The sequence below is a fragment of the Chrysemys picta genome, chromosome 1 (genome assembly GCF_011386835.1).
Source record: "Chrysemys picta bellii isolate R12L10 chromosome 1, ASM1138683v2, whole genome shotgun sequence".
NCBI lineage: Eukaryota > Metazoa > Chordata > Testudines > Emydidae > Chrysemys > Chrysemys picta.
This window is the reverse complement of record NC_088791.1, coordinates 105,851,231-105,865,395: the sequence shown is the minus strand read 5'-3', so window position 1 is coordinate 105,865,395 and position 14,165 is coordinate 105,851,231. Positions and strand designations below refer to the sequence as shown.

At 42.8% G+C, this 14,165-nt stretch overlaps 1 protein-coding gene across 2 annotated transcripts in view; it reads left to right on the top strand.

Annotated features, from left to right (window-relative positions):
* The window catches only part of CHRM2 (cholinergic receptor muscarinic 2), a 176,843-nt gene that overhangs the window by 133,152 nt on the left and 29,526 nt on the right, over positions 1 to 14,165 (top strand). Inside the window, exon 3 of one of the 2 annotated variants that reach the window (XR_010592287.1) lies at positions 9,238 to 9,373. The exons of the other annotated variant lie outside the window; for it this stretch is intronic. The gene's annotated coding sequence lies outside the window, so the exon portion shown is untranslated. The remainder of the gene's footprint in view (positions 1 to 9,237; positions 9,374 to 14,165) is intronic. 2 annotated transcript variants of the gene reach the window in all.

The following is a 14,165-nucleotide window of genomic DNA, read 5'->3' as shown; positions in this document are numbered from 1 at the left end:
TAGACACAGCTGGTGGAAGAGTAAGCAGTTGAAATTAGGATGATAAAAGTGTGTGTGACTTTTATCATCCAAATCTACTAACGCTTTTGTGCCCCATGTATAGTGCCCTTGGCTGTGAACAAAACTTCTGCCCATGTATCCTCTCCCCATGTTGTTGCACTTCACTGTAGACTTTAAAAAGAAACATTTTTTTAATTTAAAAAACCCTTGCCCCAGTGACATACACTGGTAGAGATCCCCAACTTTGTTTTTCTTTTTTCCTACTTCTCCTCTTCTGTCCTGTTCTTTGAAATAAAGCCATGTTTCCTCTTACTTTGCTGCTTTAATTAATGTCTTCCCAGCCATTTCAGCAATGGATCTGCACTTTCTCTCAGATATAGTGAGTGCTAGTGTATTGATACTTCTGCCCTGCTAGAGTCATGCCATTTTGTAGTGTGCAAACAAGCCTGATTCAATTCTATATTCTTAGATGTACTACTGGAGATAGTAACCTCAAATCAAGAACCCTTTTAAATGCTTTAATTTTAGAAAAAACAACACAAAAGCAAGACAATCCTCTCTGTTCCCATTTTTAAAAGTGTATCGGCTCCAAACCAGAAAATAACATAGGTAATTATGGAGATTATATATTGTTATGATGAAATATTACATGACAAAACACTGTGCAGTGGTCTGTGCATCATGAAATGACAAAGTGGGGGCCTTGTCATTCATCCTGAGCTACCAAGGTACTGTTAAAATATTCTAAGTGCTCTCTGACTTCACTGCCTTTTTCACTAGGGAATCCCAAAACTGGGACTGTAACCAGAGCCAGTCTTATTTTGATCAGTACCACACACTGCAACCAATGTCTTGCAAATATTTTCTTTCATATTTTTACTTCCCTCCGTTTTCTATAATCTCCTTTTCTTTACTATGGAGGGGGGGAAAGCAGTAGTACTGCTGCCTACATATCGGTGTTCCCTGTGCTTGAATTAGAGAGGTAGCTGGTGGATTTGGCACACACGTTAATCTGCTGCTGCTTGAAGAAAGAAAAAAAAGTGGACCATTCCCCGCTCCATAGCTCTGTCCTTCACCTGATGTCTGGAGACTGCCATTTCTCTTCTTTTTTGATATGGTTGGCAAAATTCACCCCTGAATTGTATTTATGAAGGAGCATGCATGAAAAGCTTTTCCTGTAAGATAGCCCCAACTGCACTAACTCTCTGGGAGACTTTGGTATCTGGCAGGATCAGATGCAGTATCACTGTAGTAGTCATTGAAATGGAAGGTCCTGTTTCTGCTGCCCTTCGTGACAAAGGGTGTGTTTCCGTGCGTTTAACATATACATTGTTTCACCCTCTGGCACTGTAAAAAGCACAGTAGGCAGGGAAACAAGACAAATTTTCTGTTCCCAAAGCTCCAAACGGACAGGCAGATTGCAGGCGTTCTGGCATTACCGCTTTTCATCTGCTCTGGGGAGGCTCAGAGGTTTTGGTTCCACAGATGATTCCATCTTTAAAGTTCTACCCCAAAGATATCCATCCTTTTCTGAAGCACATAATAGTGATAATAAAAATATAATAGGTGAGAATGTGCCAAGGTCAGTAATAAACTGACCTTTTTATGACTTAACCCTTAACTTCTGGTGCCATTTTGAGGAGGTCATTGGTGAGCTTGAGTCTAATATTCAAACTGTAAATACCTTTAGGCAGTGTGTTTTATCATGACCAACAGCATACCTTGGCTATGTACAGAAATAATACAATATGTGTAATACTATCAAGATAAGGTTGCAATGTAAATATATCTACAATGAATGTTCAGTTACTCTTCAAACTGTATGTACAAGAAGGGGCCTAGTCTCCTCTCGAAATCTAATTTTTTTATTATTATTTTTTATCTCAAGAGTATGAAAAACCTATTGTTAATTTGCAAAATTCAGTATTCTTGTCTTAAAAGAAATATACTATATGAAAAAAAGTGCACTAAATGTAAATGGTGTCCAAAATCATATGGCAAGATTGAGAAATGAGAATCATACAAACTAGGGCTGCTGGAATTTGGTAGCATTCTTGATGCCGTACATTTGATCTCATATAAATAAGATAAGCACAAGTTTTATGGTTGGCTATGTAAAGCTAACCCACGTTATTATATATACCTTAGATATATATATATATATATTTATATATACTGTATAGATATATACATATTATATACAGCATTCACACAGTGAAAGAAGCGCGTGGTAAAGAGACATTTCTGTGAATTTGTGCATAATGTTTCGGTTCAGAGGGAACAAAGACTGCTATACAGCGACATTAGAATATGTTATGCAGGATGAGGAGAGCCATAGCCAGCTAGGCAGGAGAGGCTCCAACATAACAGTTAACCAAGGACTGAGATGATGAGGGTTTGAAATGTTTTGAAGACACAATGAAAATTACATGCAATATACATGTATGTACCTCTGCTGAGTTGTATTCCTAGTTGAAGCATTGCATTAAACAGCAAAATATAATAATAATAATAAAACTGTTTTTGTATGTGGTACCTCTGTTGTTTTTTTTCCTTATTGAGCAAACTACATTGTTTGCCCTCTGGGGATAATGGGAGGCGTCAGGTCACTAAACTCCCTCAGCCTGAGTTACATGGTGTTCAGTATTTCTCTTTTTTAGCGGCTAGTGATAGTTAAACCTTGTTTCCTGAGGCCTTCCTGGTGAATGGAAGGTAGTCCAGCTTTACAAACTAGGGATCAACTATCTTAGTCCTCCTTTCACTCTTCCTTCTCTGCTTCCCCTGCTGTATCTTTATACATCTTTTCCTTGGCCTCTTTCAGTGTCCCTGTTTTCCCTCAGAAGACCTTAAGTGCAGGGTTCTGTCCATATTTTAACAAGGGGCGCCTACAAAATATCCCTCCTCCTTCCACTTAGCTTGACCCATGTCTTTGGGGCACAATCCCTACAAGAGAGGAGCAGTGAAGGGACTGGGATAGCTATTCATTGCTTTTCCTGTTTAAACAAAGGCATGTGTTCACAATTTACCAGGAGGGCAGCAGAATCACTGACAAACAAACTTATAGCAATCGCCCTTTGCTTGAAGTGTCTATAATTTGTTCCTAAACCATATGTCGAACTGGATTGTCCAAGATGTTGAGCCACCTTCAACTCCCATTGAAGTCAGTGAGAACTGAGGGATCTCAGCACATCATAGGATACTCACCACTTTGCAACATCATGACCACATTGCATACAGACACCATCGGGGAAGCCCAGAGATATCATCCTTGGAACCATCCCTGCCAACTGATGGAATCTGCTATATTCAAAAGGCAAAAAAATGTGCCAGTATTGTGGTTCCCAAATACTGTCACTGGAACTTCAACCATTAACTTCAATGGAATCAGGAACAAGACCTTCATGAGCACAATGGATATATCATCTCTGGCAGGGATGTTTAACAGTATCGAGAGATGGGATAACTCCGTAAGAGGCAGGGACATCACCCTGACCCTTCCTAGCAGGTGACTCCCTGCTGTTCCCTCCAGCACATCCCTGTTTAAATGCTTGATTTCATTTTTTCTCCAAAGCCCTCTCCTTTCTTCAAGATCTTTTTGTTTCTCTGATTTGGCTCTTCTCCTTCTAGCAGCTTTGACATCCATGCTTGCCTCTCTCTCTCAATCTCTTCTCACTGTTATCTCTCCTCCCTCCATTTCTCCAGCCCTTCATCCATATCTCCACCTCAAAGTCCTTGATCTTGGAATAAGGGCTAGAACACAGATTGCATTAGATATCCTGCAATTCACCATCTTTGTGAATCTTTGTGAAACATTCAATTAAATTTTCATGACAGGCAATTCTACGGATGGTGCTTATATGGCCCCCAGAATCACAGTATCAGAGTACCTCACAATATTCAAAGTATTTATCCTCCCAGTAGCCCATCAGGGAGGGAAATACTATCATCCGCACTATACAGATAGAGAACTAAGGCACAAAGAGACTAAGTGACTTGCCTACAGTTACATAGGATGTCTGTGGCAGAGTAGGTAATTGAAATCTGGTCTTGCAAGTCCCTAGCTAGTGTCCCAAACATTGGACCATCTTTTCCCTCCAAAGGAAATGCAGATCCAAACAAGAGATGAACTCAGATCACTGATTCAGAGTCCACAGTGTTAACCATTACACCGTGGAACCATTTTATTAGCCTACTGGTACAATCCATCCAATATGCACTTCCTCTTTGCAATACCTGAGAATTGCTACTGTGTGGCTCCAGCACACCCTCAAAATGCAGGTGATGAATGTTTTGATAGAGGAGTGACAGGGAGAGTATGAGGGCCAACTTCTGGATATGTGATAGTTGACAACACTAAGACTAACTAGATCCTTCTCCATATATTTTGTGAAGCAAAGACAAAATGCTTTTCTTTCCAGTATGTACTTTTAACACTATTTGGGTATAGGTTCAGTATTAATTTCATGAAAATTCAAGGTGGGTGATGGGAACCCAAATTTGAGCCTATCAGTATTTGGACCTGCAAATGCAAAGCATCAGACTGGGATGTACTAGTCTAGACTGTGCACACACAACACTGAGTTAAAGACTAATTCCCTCTGCTGCATCTAACCCGAATGCACACAGTAGCATTTCAGTGAGCAGGTGGGTTGTCAGAATTCTGCAGTCTGAGCATGTGGAGAGAGGGCAGGGGGAAAAGATAGAATGTGTGGCTGGGAACCAAAGCAAACAAACAAACTAACCAAAAGGAATATATACTCTTCCCTAATCATCTTGCCATCTGGACTTTCACAAAATTACCCCTCTCTTTAATGGTACAGGATCATGTCCAAGCAATGGCAATACTTAATGTCACTCATGCCTCCCTACCAACCCAGTAGCATTTCCTCCTGTTCAATGTTTTGTGAGTGTTTGGAGGCTCCTTGTTTCCCAGTGCTCCCCAGTCAGATGTGTTACATCCTGGAGGAGAGTGCTTCAGATAAAGTTACCCACTCCAGCAGTGTCTCCATTAGCGACTTCCCTGTGAGCCAGCTATTCATTGGAAACTCAGACTGTGAGTTGTAACTGCTTGCTGTGTTCAGGAAATATCCTGGGAAAATCAATACAGAGAAAACACTGATCGTTTGTAAATCTATTAACTCTCTTCTGGCCCCTCGCCAGCCATTTTATTCACTGGCTAGACATGGAAACCCACTTGGCTGTGAAAGGAAATGGACTTCACCGCTTTGTTCTTTCGGGGCCTTACCAACTTCCATTTCCACCACTTCACAGATCCAGCAGGAATAATAAAAATGGTAATAATGATTTCAAAGATGTGGTGAGAAAAAGAGAGACGCATTTACCCCCATACAAAGATTCCTCTCTTTGTTTTTCTCCCAGCTCTTTCAATGGCCTCTCCGGCGTTCACTCTTCTGAAAAACTTGCTAAAAGGCACACAGAGTAAATCATGGTAAGAGCTGTGTCTGTAGCCTGAAAAATGAGGAATGGGATAGAGGGAAAGAAGCTACAGTTGGAATATTTCAAAGACTATTAAATTTGAGCTGATTGTTAAATTTATAGACTCATAGATTTTACTTGACGCCTACCATAATCACTAAATCTGACCTTGGATGCCATTGCAAAATGTTTGGAAATAGGGCCAAAGCAAGGGTGATTGGATCCAGAGGGTGTGACAACAACATCAACAAATGGGAGCGTTACAGCCTCCTTGAATCATTTTTTCGGAATATGGGCACAAATAGACCGTGGCCTCATAAAAATCTCCTTGGCCCTGCTGAAAACCACGATTAAAATAAATAACACGCCAGGGCAAAGTAACTGAACCATCACCCCAGTCAAGATACTGGAAAGTCACAGCTCCCCTTGGTATCAGACAGCATGGACACATTAAATATGGAAATTTTGGTACCCTCAGAGGAATGACAGCAGCACAGAGGAACAGGTATTTCCTTTGGTGAACACCTACATTTCATAGCACAAATAATTAAGAAATTCCTGACCATTTAGCTGGATTGTCCTTTTGGTGCAAAGGTACAAGTTACATTCACCCTCTCATGAGTCAATTTATACCCTAAATTCTCATCAGGAGCAAAGGGGTGAGGAGAGGAGCACAATGCAGTATGCATGGACTGCTCAGGATAGTCTGGAGAAAGAATGGATGTAGCATTCCAGATAGCAGGAGAGGGAGGCGGTGGGGCTAGGTCAAATCCTATACTTGTTGTACAAGTGCACTCCTAAAGCAGCATAAACAGAAGGGAGCAACAGCTTTAACTGGCACACTTGCCACTGCACACATGAAAAATGATAATATCACTGGTGTGGGAGACTTCAGGTAGCTGGAAGACAGATATTTCCCAGTTGTAATATATGTCATTTTTGTTAGAAGCTGGAGAGTATACTGTGCTGAGTGGAAAGGAAAGTCCTGAGGGTATTAGAGAGGAAACCCAGCTGGGGAGGAGAACCACTGAGAGTAGAAGGTGCTAGGAAGGAGGTGCTAATGCCAGGTGCTAGGGACAAGGTGCTTATGTCAGGGAGGAAGAGGGAAGTTCACATATTGGAAAAAATCCAGTCACACGCTTTTGGATGCGACGCAAAGGATGATGGCGAAAGCTGCTGGCAAAGCCTCAGGCCCAGACTCTGCCAGTGGGCACGGCCCTGTGCCACCAATGGGAGAGAGAGAGTGCAAAGGGAAAACGGGGCAGAGGAGACGACCTTTCCCTGGGTCACACCAGGGAGGGGATGGTCTTTTTTGAGCTTGTCCAATGGCCCTTTATGTAACCAAGGATGAGGTTTCTGTTTCCTACTTTGGAATAACTTTTGGAATGTCTCTTTTCAACCCCCAGGTTCTTATTTTATAGTCCAGAGCAGATGCAAGGACTCCTTATATTTTGCTGAACACACATTTAACTACTGTACATATATGGGAGCTATTTATAACAACAAAAGCAATAACTAAATAGATAGTAGTTAAAGCATGTGATCATCCCTGGACAGATCCAGTTTAGCTGCCATGAAACAGTTTTGAGGAGAACAGATCAAGGGCCATTTTGTGTGGAACCATGAGGTTAACTGTTAGAAAGTAAGGCCTTTGAGCTAGGCAATTATGACTTACTTTTTCATCAGTAACCAGTGATTTTGGGTACTATATATCTGGGTGCCCAGCTTGAGAAAATTTACTGGGTACAGTTTGTATAGGGTTGCCAGGCATCTAGTTTTCAACCGGAACGCCTGGCGGCTCTGGTCAGCATAATTGACCGGGCCGTTAAAAGTCCGGTCGGCAGCACAAAGTCCGGTCTGCGTGTGGCTCCCGGAAGCAGCCAGTATGTCCCTGCAACCCCTAGGTGAAAGGGAGGCCAGGGAGGCTCCGCGCACTGCCCCCTCCCTGAGCGACAGCTCCACAGCTCCCATTGGCCTGGAACCATGGCCAATGGGAGCTGCGGTGACGGCACCTGCAGATGGGGGCAGCGCGCAGAGCCTCCTGGCCACCCTTGTGCCTAGGGGCCGCAGGGACATACCAGCTGCTTCTGAGAGCCACCTGAGGTTACACTGCCGCCCAGAGCCCACACCCCAAGCCCCCTCCCATACCCCAACCCTCTGCCCCAGCTTGGAGCCCCTTCCTGCACACCAAACCCCTCATCCTCAGTCCCACACTCCCAGCTGAAGCCCTCAGCCCGCCCCGCACACCAACCCCCCCGCCCCAGCCCAGTGAAAATTAGCGAGTGGTGGGGGAGAGTGAGTAACGGAGGGAGGGGGGATGGGGCCCTCAGAGAAGGGGCAGGGCAAGGGTGTTTGGTTTTCTGCAGTCAGAAAGTTGGCAACTCTACCCAGCCAGAGCCTTCATCCCCTTCCTCTCCCACACCACAACCCTCTGCCCCATTCCGGAGCCCCCTCCAGCACCCCAAACCCCTTATCCCCAGCCCTACCTCAGAGCCCACACCTCCAGCCAGAGCCCTCACCCCCCCCCACATACACACACACCTCAACCCCACACCCCAGCCCGGAGCCCCCTCCCACACTCCAAACCCCTCATTCCCATCCCCACCCCAGGAGTATCTTGAATACATATTCCTGTCTGGAAAAGTAAATCCCTGGTGTTGGTGCTGCATGGCTCTTCTAAATGCTGCTAGTCCTGTGACATCTGGATTCAGATACACTGGAATACAATAGGATGGCAACTGAGATATATATTCAAAGGAATGTAGGACTGGAGAAAGAGCATCTCCTTCCACTGCTCTGATCTCAATAGGAACCACTGGAGTGGAACTGTCCTCCCCACCCCATACACATTCATTTCAGGGGAAATGCACTGAGCAATATGCTCAGCTCCTTGACACTCAGACAGTATAAAGTGAGCTGGAAATGGCAGAAGCGGCATTCCAGTGTTAACACAGTATGACAGCCCTAGCACATTAGCTCCTCTCCATCACTCCATATTAATATTCATCTTAGCTAATATACTATGAATGTCACTTTCCAATATTACTGCACATGAATATTAACCTGAAATGATATGAGCCATACAAAGGAGACTGCTAATCTGATTGCAAGGGGATAATATAACAGAGCCCTTAAGGATGAATAACTGACAGGCAGTGGTTTCTGAGTGCTTTCCTCTTTAGCCCTCCTCCCCGTTGCATATTGCTCACACGGGACAGAGAATAATCGATTTGGAAAGGCAATTCCACACCAGATTCTGTTGTTCCTGTTACTTTGGATATCTCATGATGTATCTGTGATGGATAAGTGATGAAGGCACTCATACAGAATCATCCTTTGACTTGTTCATAGGTTAAAAGAAACAACCCACTAAGCTTCTGGTTTAAGTACTTTTTGGTTGCTCAAGTTCTCACTCACTGCATTTGCTTTTCCCCTATATTCAAAGTTACCTCTACTGTGGTTCTTATTTTTCATTCAGTTATTGGCCTATGCATGGAACAATAATTCTTTGGAGTCCTAGATAGCTCTGATGTAACTGGTAATGAAATACAGAATTTCTCCTCTCTAGGCTGTTGGCTTGACATAATTTCTTAGTCTTTACTGGCTAAAAGTCATTACCACCTATTGGCAACAAAATATCTTCAATTTGGTGGCTCTGCTGCCTCAAAGTGAGGCTTTAAAAGGAGCTCTCTAAGAAAATGCAGATTTCATGTGGGCAGGGCTATATATCGCTTGTCCACTATCCATCACCTTGTCAGTAGCCCATGTGAAATGAACTGATGGCTGCTTTTCACTTCCTAGCAAACAGGAGACACACCCATGACTGGCAGTTTTTGGCAGTCTCAGCAAAAAAACTAAAGGTGGAATGGACTGCCCCCCACCAACCTGAGAAATGGTTCTTCTGTTCTGCCTGCTGTGTAACTAGAAGATTTCAGATGTAAGTTCTGTCAGTTTTGCAGATTACACCAGCATGAATTATTATGATGATTAATTAATAATAAATAATACTAATAATAATTCCTAGCTCATATATAGCACTTTTTATCAGCAGATCTCAAACTGCTAGTGGTATTTAAGTGCCTAAATACCTTTGTAAATCTGGACCCTTGAAACCATTTGAAATCTTCCCATTGATTTCAATGAGCTTTGGATCAGGCCCATACTCTTCCTTCATGAATGGCATCCCTTAAGTAACTCAGGTTATTTCAACTGTCCATTCCCTCATGGAGAGTCACATTTCTTTCTCCAGATGATCCATGGGCTGTTCTGGTTCACGGGGCACCGGGACGAGGGAAGTGTTTCTGAAGTGGAGTTATTCCTTCTTTAGTGTAAATGAGAGCAGAATCAAGAACCAGGCTTCTAGCCCTTTTGGTTGTGAAGAACACTTTAAAGATACAAACTGTGTGTAGCCAATGCAGTAATGTTTTCCTGAGTTTGCAGGCAGCCTGAAACAATAGCTCAGAGACATGTGAATTGCATCGTTCATTTCAATGGAGTGTTGATTCTGCAACCTAATCATGACACTGCAAATGGCAATATTGTTAACCATTTCACTGCAGATCACTTTAGCAGAAACATCCTGCCAATGAGCTTAACCCAAATTGCCCTTATGTCTTCCGGGGTGACAAAAGCCCCAATTGTCTGTTACCAAGCTGCCGAAACCTCCAAGTTCCTCTGACAGCATCTGTACTGCAGTCATTCCTCAGTGATGCAAAAATCTGCAAGCAATGAAATCTGAGAGTTTGGGGTCAGAGTGAAGCAATTGTAATTTAATCTGAATGTAGATAACAGAGGGGCTACTGTGCTGACTAGTATTTATGTTCATATCTAATCATTAAACACTTCTTTCTTCAATTGCCTTGAAGCTGCTGCAGAATTTCCAGCCCGCTGCACACTCAGCAGATATGCAAGTTTGACCGTTGGGCCCACTAGCAAAGCGTTAATATGGTGTTCCACAAAGCACTTTGCCTGTAGCTCGGATAGAGGAGGGTCGTTCAGCACTGACACACAAGGCAGAGCCAGTGTCATCCTCAATACTCCAAGTCCCTGCCAGCCCAGAGCGCAAGGGGCCAAGCTTGGCTTCATACTCCAATCCCCGATGTGGTATGGTCCCCAAACAGAGTTTGTGACAATAACCTCACAAGAAAAAAGGGGTTATTCAGATGGAAGTCTCATATGCACCAGCAAAAAACAGCAATGTTTCCTGTACCACCGATTCCAAACCACTCCCTGCATCTCCCTCAAGGGTGCTACTCTGTGTATTGAGCTGTAACAACGCAGCCGTCCTCCCACATGGTTATTAATAGGTCCTAAACAGCTCAAATACACACACATGCAAATGATATTTTTCTTCATAAGTGCCAGTCTGGAATCAATTCAGTAACAACTAGAAGAGTGCTAAGAAGTGTTATCAATTGTAAAACGTATTGAACTCACAGAATCTTTCATTGAAACCTCCCACACCAAGCAATCAGAAGTCTGTTGCTGCTGCATTTTAACTAGGAGTCTTCAGCAGGGCCATAAAACACCTTCTCTGAGGAGTACTTGAGTCATTCACATGCCAGACACCCACTTTTCCTTGCCTATCTGGCAGCTTGGTTTGGCCACTAAGCTGACTTCAAGGAGTAGAAAGGATACTAGAAGCATCCACTGGTGGGGGGAGGGTAAAAATATAATGAGTTTCAACATGAAACTCTGCAGTTGAATATAGGGCCAGTCAGTCACTGGCTCGATATCTATCCTGCTAGATAAGCTACAAGAACTTGGTCTCCAGGCATCTCACCTGGAGTAAGTGGTTGGGTTGCAGTCAAGTACACCTCTACCCCGATATAACGCGACACAATATAACACGAATTTGGATATAACCCGGTAAAGCAGCTCTCCAGGGTGGGGCGGGGCTGCGCACTCTGGCAGATCAAAGTAAGTTCGATATAATGCAGTTTCACCTATAACGCGGTACGAATTTTTGGCTCCTGAGGACAGCGTTATATCTGGGTAGAGGTATATAATAGTGAACTATAGAATCACTGGCAGCTTTTGTCCAGTACAGGCTTTGGTTGCAAAGACTATTTGGCTAGATAAGCTAAATAATATTACATGCACCGAAACCTACATAACTTGCTTTTAACATATTCTAAGTCAAGCACTCAAAAGTTCAGAATGTCAAGTTTACAACTGGCCATGATCCCATAATTCCACCCACTACCGCAACTGGTGCACTGAATGAGGTAGGGGAGCCTATGGAAAAAAAGCATGTAATCATGTCATTAAAGATTCTATACCTTAATGCATATGCACAAAAGGTTTGAATTATGGTTGCATAGTCAGCCACAAATCTGGCATTTCCTAATTTTCAAGTTGACTTTGCAACAAATAACGTTCTTTAAACATTTTTTTTATCTGCAAGACTTTTTTAAAAAGCAAAAAGGTAAAAATCTGTTATATTACATGCAGTGTGTTGGTGTCCTCTGAGAATATAGGGTTTGACTCATATACAGGATGTGGGAACTCTGTCTGAGTATGAGGGTATGCACCTGAACACTAGGGTAAGGCACAACCAATGGCTGAGCATTTGGAGAAATCTGGCAATAGGAGAAGAAGGCAACATCACCTAGGGGCAGAGGAAGACACCAGTACAGGTTGATGACAAAGGAAGGAACCAGAACTATCTGGCTTCTATAACAGCTAAGCCTGGCTCATTCCTTGAGATAATTATAAATAAACCTTACTCACTGACAAGGCAACCATTGACCCCCATCCTTATGTTGCTGTGTCATTTGAGAGGGAGGCTTAAAGGGAAGGAAGAGTGTGGAGTCCCATTGTCCCTGACCCATACGGCGGCTTGTGTGTCATTAGCCACAGCTATGCAAAAAAATAATGTTACCAAACCATACAGCAAACTCTTGGTTTTGGGGATCTGTGGAGAGAGAGCCAGATGCCTAAAGCACGCTCATACAAAAGGGGAAGAATCCAGCTAGCATTTCCCTTCCTTATTCCTTTAAATAATAAGTTTCTTTGAGTTCTCCTAGTTACATTTTGTAGCCTAAGACCAGTTCCCACACTGGCTGTTTCACTGCTCAGGGAGTGAGTCTACAATGACATAGGACAGAAAGGGAGACAACCTGAGCTCGTTTAACCACAGCATGGTTACAAGCCACCAGCATTTTAGCAAAAGCTCAACACATTAAACAGCTTTTTTCCCCCCTGGTGTCCATTTTTCTGCTCAGATACTATTTGGAGGAAGGTATCTCAGAGTAAAATAAATCATATGAAACACATCTATATATTTTTATTGTCTATATGGGAAGGCAGACAGACAGATGGATGGACAGAGAGACAAAACCCGCTTACAAAGTTCCTACGAATAATACATTAGGATACCAGAGGAGTTCTGCATCTGATCAGTCCCAGAAGATACTTTCATATCTATCACCTGCATGGGAAGCATGCAGAAGTCCAATATGATATTCATAATATTAAAAGGTTTCAGAGTAGCAGCCGTGTTAGTCTGTATCCACAAAAAGAACAGGAGTACTTGTGGCACCTTAGAGACTAACAAATTTATTAGAGCATAAGCTTTCGTGGACTACAGCCCACTTCTTCGGATGCATATGCATATGTACTCCTGTTCTTTTTTGATAATATTAAAACAGTCACTCTTACATCCAGTAATGTGGTAGAGAAATGTATTCATGATTTGCTCATTATTATAAATGTGTCTGTGTCTGCAGATGTTCGTTGCCTGATGTTTAGTCAGAAGCAAATGCAGTGCAATGATAAAGTATTCCTATGGGGAACTTTTACATGCGCAGTGGGTGACTCCAGATTGCCACCAAGGGTTGCTCTACCACCTGTCCAACACTATCAGGCGTCAATTTGTTCAAATCAGATTCTGAGTGCTTTGTTTCCAGCACTGAAAATGGGATGTTTGTATATACAGTACCATATCCTGCCTGCCGGTCAACTGAAAGTGAAACAGACAGATAAGGATAGTATGCAGAAACAGGGCTGTTAACTGTGATCATGCTCACCTGAGGTTACACTGCTCTGCGCAGTTTCTTGAATGAAAATTAGGTTTCAAAGTCACTGAAATTCCCCCGACCCGCCTCTTCATAGAAGGAATTAGTGCATATTTCACTGACTGTACTGAACAGCAGACTCCATTTCTGTCACAGCACTGTGGAATTCACTGGACTCAATTATTATTGTGGCCTCTTCTAGCTTTAAACTCTATGAATCTGTGGAAATCTAGGGTCTAGACAAAGCTACTTACCTTAGGAATCAGAGAACCAGCGCAGATACATATGAAAAGGCTTGACTCATCACCCTATCTTCATACTGAACCTTCTCTGAGACTTGAAATTGGTGGGTTCATTCATCTTCATGCTCTTTGTGCCTTGCACCATAAGTGGGAGTGTGCCCAAGAAAGAGACTTTGTATAGCATACTGGACCCTGGCAACACAGTGAAATATTAGGAATCCTGCTTGAGAAAGAAACCTTTGGATCTTTATCTAAACTGAACTGAGGGTCATTCACTGATCCCTAACTTCCTGAATTCTCCCATGCACATGGCATGTTTATCAAGAAACAATGCATGAGAAAATGTCTGTTTTATAGTTAATATAGTTAAATATTGCATTATTTTAAGTAAGACTTTTTCATTTTCCTCCTTTTCATTCCCTCTCTCCCTTCCTTTTTTTTCTTCCCCTCCCCCTTTTCTCTCTCTTTC